Below are 14160 nucleotides of genomic sequence, written 5' to 3'. Positions count from 1 at the left end.
TTTGTGTGTGTGTATGTGTGTGTGTGTGTGTGTGTGTGTGTGTAGGCCAGAGGACAACCTCAGGTGTCATCCCTTTGGTGTCCTTTTCTCTCAGAGTCCCTCACTAGCTGGCAGCTCACCAAGAAGACTAGGCTGGCTTGCCAGTGAGGCCCAGCACTCTCCTGTCTTCTCCTCCCCAACACTGGACCTACAGATACACACCGCCACACTTGGCTTTTTTCACATGGGTCTTGATGATCCTTGCAAGGCAAGCTCTTACAGACTGAACTAACTGTATCTCCAGCCCAGGGCTTCTTATGTACAAATGGCTTTATATGCTAACTGTCATGTTATAAATAAGAGTCTGAAATGGATGCTTATAGTATCAAGTACTTGCTGCCGTGTAAAGCGCAGGCTTGAGTGGTACTCCTGTTACTACCCAGCCTGCTCTGCCTAATTTCCAGTAAATTCCATTCTGTAAAAACAACCGAACAAGCTGGGCATAGCGCTGCACACCTTTTGTCCCGGGACCCAGAAGGAAGAGGTGTAAGCAGAAACCTGCGGTGAAGGCCAGCCTGGCTGCCAAGGGAGACCTGGTCTTAACAAAATGTACGTCCCCTGTTGTTGTCTGTTGACTTGAGGGTGGAGTTTCTTGTAACAATGGAACATGTATATCCCTGTGCTGTACTTACTGTATCTCATGGTCCCAAGATCTTCACAGAGGCACTAACCCAGAAAAGGGCCAGAAATAAAGGGAAACATTAGACTGAGTACCTAGCTACATCACGGAATACATCTATAAATTCCTATTCACATTGCATAAACAACCCACCCATGCACCCGTAGTGTAGACTGAGCTGTAGCAGAGGTCAGGGGTGATCCTACAAGTAGAGAAGTTGTATGTTGTTGTTTTGTTGAGCCAAAGCCTGTACACACTTTTTGGTGTTTCATGACAGGATTTCTCAGTGTAGCTCTGGCTGTCCTGGAACTCCCTCTGTAGACCAGGCTGGCCTTGAACTCAGGGATCTACCAGTCTCTGCCTCCTAAGTGTTGGGATTAAAGGTGTGTGCCACCACACATGGCTTGTACATACACTTGAACAGCAGAGCCATTTCTCTAGTCCCTACGTATCAAGTCTTAAAGGTTTAGGGTAGGAGGGAGATAGAGAGGTCTTTGCTCACAGATAAGCAATAGGGGAACCTAGAATTATAGCGCACAAGGTTGTTCTTTCAAGGGAAGGAATGAATTACCTGTTATCCACTCAGAGGCTGGAGTGACGTGCTTTCTAGCCTGGTGACCTTTGCACAATCTGTGTGCCGGAGACTATGGCATCCCCTAGACCCTTACTGTAAATTTGTTTTTCTCAGTCAATCTATAGAACCTACCTTTATGGACTTTACACATAGTTTTGATGTAGTCACATCTGATCTAATTTAGCTTACTTTGTCCTCAAGGAGATTTATGTATGCTTTGTTGTGCATGCAAGCTTGAGTTAATCATGACCAGCATAAGTTTTCACTGAATTGTGCTATGCTTAAATATGCGTAAAATAAACCACTTGGTGTCAGATTCCAGAAGTTAGAACCAACACTGGCTACTGAGTCCTGATGAACCAATATGCCTTCTTGCCTCCCACAGATTATCTTTCTGTAACCCATAAAGGTCACAGAGACAACTTCCTAACACCTCCCACAAACACAACACAGTTTGGGGTGGGATGGAGAGATGGCTCAGTGGTTAAGAGTACTTGTTGCTCTTGCAGAGGACCAGGATTTGGTGTACATAGTGGCTCATAGACAGGGATTCGATGCCTTCTGAGCTCTGGGCACACCAGTGCTACACATACATACATGCAGGCAAACATTGCTACATACAGAATAAATAAATAAATTATTGAGTCAGGTGTGGTGGCACATGCCTTAATAATCCCAGCACTCAGGAGGCAGAAGCAGTTCATCTCTGTGAGTTCAAGGTCAGCCTGATCTACATAGCAAGTTCCAGGCCAGTCAAGGCTACATAATGAGACCCTGTCTCAAAATAAATTAAATACGATTTGATTTGGGGGCAGGAGAGATGGCTTAGTGGTTAAGGAGTACTTGCTGCCTTTTCAGAGGACTCAGTTCATTTCTGGGCTTCCACATCGGGCAGTTAATTCCAACTCCAGAGAGATCCAACAGCTCTGACCCTGAGGACACCTGCATGCATGTGCACACGGCCACATACAGATACACAGAGTTGATATTTTTATTTTAAAGTGGGGGTTGGAGCAGCAGTTAAAAGTACTAGCTACTCTTCCAGAAAGCCCAGGTTTGATTCCCAGCACCCACATGGTGGCTGCAACTGTCTGTAACTAGTTCTGGGCATCCCACAGCCCTTTTCTGCCTCCAGGGCAACAGCTACACAAGTGGTCCACAGATACACAAGTAGGGGAAACACCTGTGCGTATAACATTTAAGGGCTGGAGAGATGGCCCAGTGTTTAAGAGCATGTGCTGCTCTTACAAAGGACTTGAGTTTGGTTCCCAGCACCCACAAGGGCCTGGAACTCCAGCTCAAGGAAATCAGGTTCCCTCTTCTCCCTCTGCAGATGCTCCCTCTCTCTCTCTCTCTCTCTCTCTCTCTCTCTCTCTCTCTCTCTCTCTCTCTCTCTCACACACACACACACACACACACACACACACACACATACACACACTCGCGGGCACATGCACATAATTAAAGGTAAAAATCTTTAAATAAAAAATTTCAATTACTTAAAGTTCAAAGTTAGTAATGGTAAACTGTGTCTGTGATCATGAGGAGGTGGGAGCAGGGGGTCAGTTCAAGGTCATCATCCTCTGAAACACACCCAAGTTTAAAGCCAGCCTGGGTACATGAGACCCTCTTTCAAGGAAAAAAAAAAATCCCCAAAAATAAAGGAAAGTGTTTCAGGACTGGAGACAGAGCATAACGGTATAACCTTAGTTTGACTCCCAGCACCAGGAAAAGGATCAGGTAGAGATGGTTGGATAAAATAGGTATGAGGACCAATGCCAGGGGAGGGGAGAGAAATGGCTGAAACAGGCATGTCTTGGGCTCACTGGCCAGGCAGTCTAGCCAGTCTGTGAGCTCCAGATTCAGAAACAACCCTGTCTCAGAGAGTGAGCTAGAAATGCTGGCACTTGGGATGCAGAGGCAGGCTGTGAGTTCTGAATTCCAGGCCAGCCTGGTCTACAGGTAAGTTCTAGGGCTACACAGTAAGACACCCAACACCAGTGACTTCTGGACTACACAGAGCACACAGGTGGTCAAACACTGGCACACACACGTGTGCAAACACACATCACAGAGACACACATAAGGCACACACACATCACACCGTGTAGGTTGATGACCCCACAAATTCAACCGACAGCTGAGTCCACAAAGCCAACTAGCAGAAAGTGCTAGTCACCCGTTCACACTTTAGTCCTCACATTTCCAGACTGCATCCCTCTCTTTGCCAGCCTTTATGTCTACATTCACCAGAACACCCTACCAACCATCATCATGGCTGTGATGTGCAGAATGCTAACACTGGACCCATTCTCTTCCCTTCATTCTCAGAACTGCTGCTGGGATGGATTTCTCTCATGAGGCAACACTTTTAAGAAGAGGTAGTCCAGGTGTGTCTAGCCAAATCCCAGAGGAAGTTAGAGAGACACCAAACCAAGGGAACATTTCACATGCCAGTATTGACTTTGGTAAACAAAAGACATGCCATACAGCAAGAAATGCTAGATTCCTTTTTTTTTTTCACTTTTTAAAATTTATTTTTCTATTATCAGCTTGATACAGTATAAATTCTTATCCTAATAGTGAAATGTTTCATTGAGGCTTGCCCAGTAATTGAGTAAAACCAAAACTTATTATAAGCCACAGTCATCCAAGGTTCCTCCCTCCTATATAGCCTCCCTGGTTCTGTGGGTTGCAGTCTGACTGTTCTTTGCTTTAGATCTAGAATCCACTTATGAGTGAGTACATACCATATTTGTCCTTCTGGGTTTGGGTTACCTCACTCAGGATGGTTTTTTTCTAGTTCCATCCATTTGCCTGCAAATTTCATGCTGTCATTGTTTTTCTCTGCTAAGTAGTACTCCATTGTGTATATGTACCACATTTTCTTAATCCATTCTTCAGTTGACGGGCATTTAGGTTGTTTCCAGGTTCTGGCTATTACAAATAGTGCTGCTATGAACATAGTTGAGCATGTATCTTTGTAGTATGATTGAGCATTCCTTGGGTATATGCCCAAGAGTGGTATGGCCAGGTCTTGATGTAAGTCGATTCCTAATTTTCTGAGAAACCTCCATACTGATTTCCACAGTGGTTGTACAAGTTTACACTCCCACCAACAGTGGAGGAGTGTTCCCTTTGCTCCGCATCCTCTCCAACATTGACTGTCATTAGTGTTTTTGATCATAGCCATTCTGACAGGTGTAAGGTGGTATCTCAGAGTCGTTTTGATTTGCATTTCTCTGATGACTAAGGATGTTGAACATTTCTTTAAATGTCTTTCAGCCATTTGTGATTCTTCTTTTGAGAATTCTCTGTTTAGCTCTTCAGCCCATTTTTTAATTGGATTGTTCAGTATTTTGGTGTCTAGTTTCTTGAGTTCTTTATATACTTTGAAGATCAGTCCTCTGGCAGATGTGGGGTTGGTGAAGGTCTTTTCCCATTCTGTAGGCTGTCTTTTTGTCTTATTGACCGTGTCTTTTGCCCTACAAAAGCTTCTCAGTTTCAAGAGGTCCCATTTATTAATTGTTGTGCTCAGTGTCTGTGCTGCTGGTATATTTAGGAAGTGGTCTCCTGTGCCAATTCGTTCAAGAGTACTTCCTACTTTCTCTTCTACTAAGTTTAGTATAACTGGATTTATGTTGAGGTCTTTGATCCACTTGGATTTGAGTTTTGTGCATGGTGACAGATATGGATCTATTTGTAATCTTTTACATGTTGACATCCAGTTATGTCAGCACCATTTGTTGAAGATACTTTCTTTTTTTCCATTGTATAGTTTTGGCTTCTTTGTCGAAAATCAGGTGTTCATATGTGCGTGGATTAATGTCAGGGTCTTCAATTTGATTCCATTGGTCTGTATGTCGGTTTTTATACCAGTACCAAGCTGTTTTTATTACTATAGCTCTATAGTAGAGTTTGATGTCAGGGATGGTGATGCCTCCAGAGGTTGCTTTATTATACAGGATTCTTTTAGCTATCGTGGGTCTTTTGTTTTTCCATATGAAGTTGAGTATTTTTCTTTCCAAGTCTGTGAAGAATTGTGTTGGGATTTTGATGGGGATTGCATTGAATCTGTAGATTGCTTTTGGTAAGATTGCCATTTTTACTATGTTAATCCTACCTATCCATGAGCATGGAAGATCCTTCCATTTTCTAATATCTTCTTCAATTTCTTTTTTTAGAGAGTCAAAGTTCTTATCAAAAAGGTCCTTCACTTGTTTAGTTAGTGTTATCCCAAGGTATTTTATATTATTTGTGGCTATTGTAAAGGGTAATGTTTCTCTGACTTCTTTCTCAGCCCTTTTATCATTTGTGTATAGGAGGGCTACTGATTTTTTTGAGTTAATCTTGTATCCTGCCACTTTTCTGAATGAGTTTATCAGCTGTAGGAGTTCCCTGGTAGAATTTTTGGGATCAGTTATGTATACTATCATATCATCTGCAAATAGTGAAAGTTTGACTTCTTCCATTACAATTTCTATCCCTTTGATATCCTTATGTTGTCTTATTGCTCTGGCTAGAACTTCACGTACTATATTGAATAAATATGGGGAGAGTGGACAGCCTTGTCTTGTTCCTGATTTTAGTGGAATCGCTTTGAGTTTCTCTCCATTTAATTTGATGGTGACTGTTGGTTTGCTGTAAATTGCCTTTATTATGTTTAGGAATGTTCCTTGTATGTCTGATCTCTCTAAGACCTTTATCATGAAGGGGTGTTTGATTTTGTCAAAGGCTTTTTCAGCATCTAATGAGATGATCATGTGTTTTTTTTTTTCTTTCAGTTTGTTTATATGGTGTATTACATTGACAGATTTTTCATATGGTGAACCATCCTTGCATCCCTGGGATGAAACCTACTTGGTCATGGTGGATAATTTTTTTGATATGTTCTTGGATTCGCTTTGCCAATATTTTGTTGAGTCTTTTTGCATCAATGTTCATGAGGGAGATTGGTCTATAATTCTCCGTCTTTGTTGCATCTTTGTGTGGTTTGGGTATCAGGGTAATTGTAGCCTCATAAAAAGAGTTTGGTAATGTTCCTTCTGTTTCTATTGTGTGGAACAATTTGAAGAGTATTGGAATTAGTTCTTTGAAAATCAGGTAGAATTCTGCACTGAAACCATCTGGTCCTGGGCTTTTTTTGGTTGGGAGACTTTTGATGACTCTTTCTATTTCTTTGGGGGTTATTGGTCTATTTAAATAGTTTATCTGGTCTTGATTTAATTTTGGTATGTGGTATCTATCCAGAAAATTGTCCATTTCTTCCATATTTTCCAATTTTGTGGAGTACAGGTTTTCGAAGTATGACCTGATGGTTCTCTGGATTTCCTCATTGTCTGTTGTTATGTCTCCCTTTTCATTTCTGATTTTGTTAATTTGGGTGCTCTCTCTTTGCCTTTTGGTTAATTTGGCTAAAGGCCTGTCTATCTTGTTGATTTTTTTCAAAGAACCAACTCTTTGTTTCATTGATTCTTTGTATTGTTCTCTTGTTTTCTATTTCGTTGATTTCAGCCTTCAATTTGATTATTTCCTGGTGTCTATTTCTCCTGGGAGAGTTTGTTTCTTTTTGTTCTAGAGCTTTCAGGTGTGCTGTTAAGTAATTGGTATGAGATTTCTCCATCTTCTTTATGTGTGCATTTAGAGCTATGAATTTTCTGCTTAGCACTGCTTTCATAGTGTCCCATAAGTTTGGGTATGTTGTACTTTTATTTTCATTGAATTCTAGGAAATCTTTAATTTCTTTATTTCTTCCTTGACCCATTGGTGTTTCAGGTGGGCATTATTCAGTTTCCATGAGATTGTAGGCTTTCTATAATTTTTGTTGTTGTTGAATTCTAACTTTAAGGCATGGTGGTCTGATAAGATACAGGAGGTTATTCCAATGTTTTTGTATCTGTTGAGATGATTTGCTTTGTGACTGAGCATGTGGTCAATTTTAGAGAAGGTTCCATGGGGTGCTGAGAAGAAGGTATATTCTTTTGTGTTAGGATGGAATGTTTTGTAAATATCTATTAAGTCCATTTGTGTCATAACATCTGTTAGGTCCTTTATTTCTTTGTTAAGTTTCAGTCTGGTAGATCTGTCTTTAGGTGAGAGTAGTGTGTTGAAATCTCCCACTACTAATGTGTGGGGTTTCGTATGTGATACCTATCCAAAAAATTATTCATTTCTTTTGCATTTTCCAATTTTGTGGAGTACAGCCTTTTGAGGTATGACCTAATGATTCTTTGGATTTCCTCAGTGTCTATTATTATATCCCCCTTTCATTTCTGATTTTGTTAATTTGGATATTCTCTTTCTGCTTTTTGTTTAGTTTGGATAAGGGTTTGTCTATCTTGTTGATTTTCTCAAAGAAGCAACTCTTTGTTTCACTGATTCTTTGTATCATTCTCTTTGTTTCTATTTTATTGAGTTCAGCCCCCAGTTTGATTATTTCCTGGCTTCTACTCCACCTGGGTGTTTGCTTCTTTTTGTTCTAGAGTTTTCAGGTGTGTGTTGTCACAAGCGTGAGATTTCTCCCACTGCTTTATGTAGCACTTAGAGCTATGAACTTTCCTCTTAGCACTGCTTTCATAGTATAAGTTTGGGTGTATTGTGGATTCATTTTCATTGAATTCTAGGAAGTCTTTAATGTCTTTCTTATTTCTTCCTTGACCCAGTGGTGATTGTTGAGCATTGTTCAGTTTCCATGAGTTTGTAGGCTTTCTTCATTTTGTGTTGTTGAAAAACTAACTCTAAGCCATGGTGGTCCGATAAGATACAGGGGGTTATTCCAATTTTCTTGTATTTGTTGAGATTTGTTTTGTTACTGAGTTTGTGGTCGATTTTAGAGAAGTTTCCATGGGGTGTTGAGAAGAGTGTATATTCTTTTGTGTTTGGGTGAAATGTTCTATAGATGTCTATTAGGTCCATTTGAGTTATAACTTCTGTTAGGTCCCTTATTTCTCTGTTAAGTTTCTGTCTGGCAGACCTGTCCAGTGGTGAGAGAGGGGTGTTGAAGTCTCCCACTATTAGTGTCTGAGGTTTGATGTGTGATTTAAGCTTTAGTAATGTTTCTTTTACAAATGTAGGTACCCTTGTATTTGGGGCATAAATGTTCAGAATTGAGATTTCATCTTGATGGATTTCTCCTGTGATGAACATGAAACGTCCTTCTTGATCTTTTAGTTTGAATTCTATTTAGTTAGATATTAGGATAGCTACGCCAGCTTGTTTCTTAGGTCCATTTGATTGGAAAGTTTTTTCCCAACCCTTTACTCTGAGATAATGTCTGTCTTTGAGGTTGAGGTGTGTTTCTTGTGTGCAGCAGAGAATGGATCCTGTTTTCTTATCCATTCTGTTAGCCTGTGTCTTTTTATAGGCAAATTGAGTCCATTAATATTAAGGGATATTAATGACCAGTGATTGTTAATTCCTGTTATTTTTTTGGTGGTAGTGTGTGTGTGTTTCCCTTCTTTGAGATTTGTTGATGTGAGGTTATCTGTTGCCTGTGTTTTGGTGGTTGCACCTAGCTTCCTTGAGTTGGAGTTTTCCTTCTAGTACTTTCTGTAGAGCTGGATTTGTGGATATGTAATGTTTAAATGTGGTTTTGTCATGAAATATCTTGTTTTCTCCATCTACAATGATTGAAAGGTTTGCTGGGTATAGTAGTCTGGGCTGGCATCCATGGTTTCTTAGTATCTGTAGAACATCTGTCCAAGACCTCCTGACTTTCGTAGTTTCCATTGAGAAGTCAGGTGTAGTTCTGGTTTTTTGTTTTTGTTTTGTTTTTTGTTTGTTTTTGTTTTTCTGTTTTTGTTTTTGTTTTTGTTTTCGAGACAGGGTTTATCTGTGTAGCTTTGCGCCTTTCCTGGAACTCACTCTGTAGCCCAGTCTGGCCTTGAACTCACAGAGATCCGCCTGCCTCTTCCTCCCGAGTACTGGGATTAAAGGTGTGCGCCACCACCGCCCGGCCAGGGGTAGTTCTGATAGGTCTGCCTTTATATGTTACTTTACCTTTTTCCTTCACTGATCTTAATATTCTTTCTTTATTCTGTATGTTTAGTGTTTTGACTATAATGTGATGAGAGGATCTTTTTTGTGGTCCAGTCTATTTGGTGTCCTGTACGCTTACTTGTACCTTCACAGGCATTTCTTTCTTTAGGTTGGGAAAGGTTTCTTCTATAATTTTGTTGAATATATTTTCTGTGCCTTTGAGCTGTAATTGTTCTATCTCTATTATTTTTAGGTTTGGTCTTTTTATGGTGTCCCGGATTTCCTGCATGTTGTGTGCTAAAAATTTGCTGGATTTATCATTTTCTTTGACCGATGAGTCTATTTCCTCTATTGTATCCTCCATGCCTGAGAGTCTCTCTTCCATTTCTTGTATTCTGTTGGTTATACTTGCCTCTGTAGTTTCTGTTTATTTACTTAGATTTTCCTTTCCCTGAATTTCCCCAGTTTGTTTTCTTTATTGCTTCTATTTCAATTTTCAGGTCTTGAACTGTTTCCTTTACCTGTTTGTTTTTTCTGGGGTTTCTTGACTTCAAGTGATTTCTTGATTTCCTCCAATTTTTTGTTTGTCTTTTCCTCCATTTCTTTAAGTGAATTTTTCATTTCCTTTTTTACGGCCTCTGTCATCTTCATAGCGTTTTTTAAGGTCATTTTCTTCTGGTTCATCTGATTTGGGATGTTCAGGTCTTGCTGTTGTAGGATCACTAGGTTCTGATGGTACTGCATTGCTCTTTATGTTGTTGAATGTGTTCTTACACTGCCGTCTACCCTTGTCTTCCTTTAATCTGATCAGGTGGGACTCCAGGTCACTCTTCTTCCAATTGGTCCAGGTGGGGCCTCTGGCTCCTGTGGTTGTTTTTCCCAACTGGTCCAGGAGGGGGTGTATGGTTCAGGTGGTCGCTGGTGCTGCAGGGGATGATTTGTTTAGCAAGGGGGGTGGGGAGCTGCCGCGTCACTGGGACTACAATGGCTAGGGGGAGAGGCAAGGAATGTGCCCCCAGGGCCTAGGGGCTAGAGACCTGGTCTACCCAGTCGGGAGATCGGGGGCCTTACCTGTTCCCAATCAGTGCAGGGTGGGCTTATGGCTCTGGTGTCGCAGGGGATGGTTGGTTTGGTGACTGGGGTGGGGGAAGAATCTGCTGCCCAGTCTCTGGGGCTGCACTGGCTGGGGGTGGGGTGGAGTGATGCCTTACCTGTTCCCAGATGGTCACTGATGCCACAGGGGATGGTTTGTGGGCAAAAAGGCATCTGCCCAGTCCTTGGGGCTCCAATCATATTTCTTTTATTAAAGATACAGTCTCCCATGTTCCAGACTGGCCTTCAACTCAACTGTGTAGCCAAGCATAGCCATGAACTTGTTGATATTCCTGCCTCTACCTCCTGGGCGCCATGATTACAGGCGTTTACCACCAATTCTATTTTTTTGTTGTTGTTTTTTAATTTTTTGAGACAGGGTCTCTCTATGTAGCTCTGGCTAGACTTCACTATGTAGATCAGGCTGACATTCACAGAGATTCTCCTTAGTGCTGGGAATAAAGTCGGCACCCATGGTAGCGTTTTCATTTGGTATTGCTTGTTCCACTATGTGTGGGCTTCAACAGGTGAGCTAAGTGCTCTGCCCCTGAGCTCTCCTGTGAGCCCCAGCCAGTCTGATGACCCAGCAGTTGTCCTTGGGTCTGCAGACCTTGCAAACATCATAAAGAAAATCGGGGGACAATCTGTTTCTGCTTCAAACACAGGCCCCACTGCCTGCAGCACCCTTTATCCCAGTACCTACCTCCTTGGGCACAGGACCGGTCACCGTGACAGCTGCTTCCTGGTCTCTCCCTGTGCCGCACTCTTCCTGGGGGAGCTCTGAAGCTCAGCACAGAACCTGAACAGGAGGTTCTGGATCTATTTTCTAAACGAGCAGCGCGGTCATTTGGCAAAACTGTGTCCTTTGCTTGTCTCCATTTACCTTTAGTTACTTTTCAACTGCTGTGGCAAAACAGCACAGCCAAGCCAACTTACAAAGAAAGCATTTAACTGGGCTTACAGTTTCAGAGGGTCAGAGTTCACAATGGTATAGCAAAGGCACCTTGGCATGAGCAGCAGAGTTCACATCTTGATCCACAAGTAGGAGGCAGAGAGAGACATAACCCAAATCTCAAAGCCTCCCTCCCCATCCCCCCGCCTCCCCGTGACATACTTCCTCCAGAAATGTCATACCTCTTTAATCCTCCCCAAACAGCCACCAACTGGAGACCAAGTATGCAAAAACATGTGACACTATGGGGGCCATTCTCCTTCAAATTATCACATACCTCACACTAAGGGGATAAAGAAAACTAAGTAGAGAAAGATGTAATATTTCTCTATAGGACACTAGAAGATGAGGATTACTGAAGTCCTTTCAACTATAAAAAAAAAAGTGCCACTGATTTGTCAATAATTTACCACTTTATTAGATCTGAGGCCTCTTCCAAGGAGGGGATTCTACGCCTGGTACTGAAATCCTGGTCAGAAGCCCATGGCTGGGGAGCTCATGGGCCCTAGAGTAGAACTTGCTATTGTTATTTTGCTAAACGACCACACTGTCAAATTGCCTTCTAAATACTCCTGTTTGTACCCATAGTCCTAGGCTGCTCTTAACCTTGGCCAAAGAAACTTCTCAGTGCCCAGCAGTCAACAGAGAGATGCACCCCTGCTCAGAGTGCTGAGAGTAAAGTCTGACTGCTCACTCTAAATGGAACATCTATATTAACACCATGAGAACAGCAAGGTTAAAGCAACATCTCAAAAGAGGAGGAAGAAGGAATGGAAGAGCCGGAAGATGAGGAGTCCTGTGAAATGCTGGCTTCTGGTAAACGCCTTTAATTCCGGCCACACTTGGGAGGCCCAGGCAGGCAGACCTCTGTGATTCAAGACCAGCTTTGTCTATATAGCAAGTTCCAGATCAGCCAGGGCTACCTAATCTCACAAACATTGATACCCTGTCTCAAAAATATACAAAACAAACAAATCCTGTAAGTATAAAGAAACTGTGGATTCCAGTTTGTTGACATTATTTGTGTACCTTTGTCTGTGCATTTTGTGGGGGAGGGGGTTGATGGGGGAGGGGGTTGATGGGGGAGTCCTTCTCAATCTCTTTCCAGCTACTTTTTCAGACAGGGTCTCTCACCAATCAGCCAGAGTTGCTCTAGCCAGCCCTGAGACCCTCGTTCCTCTGCCTCCCAACCACTAGGATTTCAGATTAGTGCTCCACAGGCTTTTTAATATGAGCTCTAGGGATCACATTCAGATCCTCACGATTGCATGGGAAGCCCTTTATGATGAGCCCTCTTTCTTTCCAGTTCCCTAACAGTAAATTTACTTTGAATCCATTTGCTTAATACTTCATCAATATTTGTTATTATTATATGTTAGCCCCAATTATATGTTAGAATTAACAAGCAGGGCCAGTGAGATGGCTCCGTGGGTGAAATCCTTTGCCTCTGCATGCCTGGTGACCGGAGTTTGATCCCAGACCCAACAGTGAAAGGAGAGAACTGACTATACAAAGATGGCCTCTGACCTCCACACGATGCATGTCCATAGAGTAATAACTTAAAAGTGAATCATAACTGGCAAAACTTATGGACTCTTAATCATCAACAGCCTATGATAAATACCTATTACAATTAAAATTCCTGTATATTCAAGTTAAATACCTTGCAAAATTTTTGTTTATTAAAAGATTTATTTTATGAAAGCTGGGCATGGTGGTGCACACCTTTAATCCCAGTACTTGGGAAGCAGAGGCAGGCAGATCTCTGAAGCTAGTCTGGTCTATAGAGTGATTTCCAGGACAGCCTGGGCTATACAAAGAAACCCTGTCTCGAAAAACCTTTAAAAAAACCTATGTTAGGAAACAAAAGTGATCTTACACAGTCACTTGGATGAGAACTCAAGACAAGGCTGAAAGCATAGCACTCTGCTGCAAGGAGAGGTATGCCTGAGGGGTTGGGAGCGATATCTCTGTCACCTAAGTCCTGCCCTGCCTGGCAAACAGATGTACAGACACATGCTGATTATTATGCTGTAGAGTGAAGAGGTAGGTCTTTCAAGCTCCAAAGGGCCTTGCTCTACTGCCAACGGCAAGAGGTGTGGCTCTTCTTAGAGGAGAAGCTGGGTTTAGTTGTAACATTATTATCTGAAGCAAGCCCTTCCAGATGTGTGAAGAAGAAATCACATGACCCAGGCTTTGCAGTCTTTGTCTCCTAGAGTTGGCAGCCCATTTCTGCCTGCGCTGAGGTGGAGATGAGCTCTCAGAGGGCTTTGGGTAGAATCACCATAGCAACCCTGGACTAGTTCCAGTAGCACTCTCCCTGGTTGGTAAGTTGTAGGAAAAGTCAATTATGAGCCCAGGTGTACATGCACACTTCTCCTCAAGGTCAGCCTGTCTGTCCTCTCCTCATGACACATTCCAAAGGTGAGTAGCCTCATTTTTCCCAACTTTTCATTTGAGTGGATGGAGAATGAATGAATGAATGAATGAACGAAGTGCTAAGATAAAAGGCAAGAAGCAGCAACTCATTTTCAAGACCATCTGCTGAGGAGACTTTCACTCTACTTCCTTGCCAAGGAAAGGATCTTAAAAGCTGACTAAAATGTAAAGGGTAACTGTGTTTCTGCACCACAGTGTAGTTCAGAGGTAACTGGCCAGGCCTGTGCTGTGGGTGACACTCTAGGGACCACCAGCCTGCGGTCCCCTTCAGTGCACTCGACAAATGGGAGTGTGGGGGACAAAGAGATGTGTTGAGCCTTGGGGTATAGATCAGTGGCAGATTATACCCATGTCTGATCCTTAGTAACACACACACACACACACACACACACACACACACACACTTCTCTAGTTTATATAAAGCTAAGAAAACAAAACGAAAAAGTATAAAATAAAGAACTTAACGAA

Source organism: Peromyscus eremicus, chromosome 7, assembly GCF_949786415.1.
Source record: "Peromyscus eremicus chromosome 7, PerEre_H2_v1, whole genome shotgun sequence".
Lineage (NCBI taxonomy): Eukaryota > Metazoa > Chordata > Mammalia > Rodentia > Cricetidae > Peromyscus > Peromyscus eremicus.
Note: the sequence above shows the minus strand (reverse complement) of the source record.